The sequence below is a fragment of the Trichechus manatus genome, unplaced genomic scaffold (assembly GCF_000243295.1).
Source record: "Trichechus manatus latirostris isolate Lorelei unplaced genomic scaffold, TriManLat1.0 scaffold00186, whole genome shotgun sequence".
In the NCBI taxonomy this organism is placed as follows: domain Eukaryota; kingdom Metazoa; phylum Chordata; class Mammalia; order Sirenia; family Trichechidae; genus Trichechus; species Trichechus manatus.
Window position 1 is genome coordinate 927,417 of NW_004444122.1, and position 1,102 is coordinate 928,518.

The window sequence follows — 1,102 nt, forward strand, 5'->3', positions numbered from 1 at the left end:
ACTCCCTGCTTTGCTGGTTTTGTGATTTGAGCAAAGTCCTTAATTTCTCTGCCTCTTGGTTTCTTCATCTGTAAAAATGGAGGGGATAAAAAGTACCTGCCTGGCAGGGTTCAGAGATTCAATGAGCTGATCCATATAGTACAGTGGCTGGGAGGCACTGTGCTCATGCAGTAAGTGTTAGCTGGCTATCATTATTCATGCCACCTGCTCCAAATCATCACCAGGCTGGGAAGTCCCCAGAATCCTAAGTCCCTGTCCCTTTTAAAACTTCCTTGTCCAGGGTTCTCCTTCCTCAAGGTCCAGCTCTTTCTGAAGGACCAAAAGATGATAACCGATTATCAATAAATTACTCTCTCCTAAGGGTATTCAGGAGACCCTGCGTGGTGCAAACGGTTAATAAGCTCAACTGCTAACCGAAAGGTTGGAGGTCTGAGTCCACCAAGAGATGCCTAGGAAGAAAGGCTTGGAGATCTACTTCTGAAAAATTAGCCATTGAAAACCCTATGGAGCCTAGTTCTACACTGACATACATGAGGTCTCCATGAGTCAGAGTTGACTGGATGGCAACTGGTGTTTTTTACTGGAGGGTATTCAGCCTGGCTTGCCTTTTCAGGAAGCAGAACTGAGGTTTCCAGAAAGATACGCAGAGATAGTGTCTCTCTAACCATGTTGACTGAGGCCCACTTAGTGTATTCATAACACTTCCACCCCTCCTTTTTTAAGCATGTTCAGTGGGAGGGAACCTTGTACATGGCCAAGTGCTGCTGGCTGCCAGGCCCCTGGATCCAAGGCTAAAATGCACTTCTCAATAAATTCTACTCATGTGCTCACTTAAGTTTATGAACACTACATTTCATATCCTTTAAACCAAAAAGAAAAAAAAAATCATTGCTGTCTAGTAGATTCCAATTCATAGCAACCCTATACGACAGAATAGAACAGCCACATAGGATTTGTAAGGAGAGGTTAGCAGCTGAGCTTAGAATCACTGTGCTACCAGGGCTCCTCTTCATACCCCTTAGCCGTTCCTTTACCAAAAAAAACTGAAACAGTTGCTGTTGAGTTAATTCAGCTGTTCCTTTAGGAGGTATGAATTTCTTCC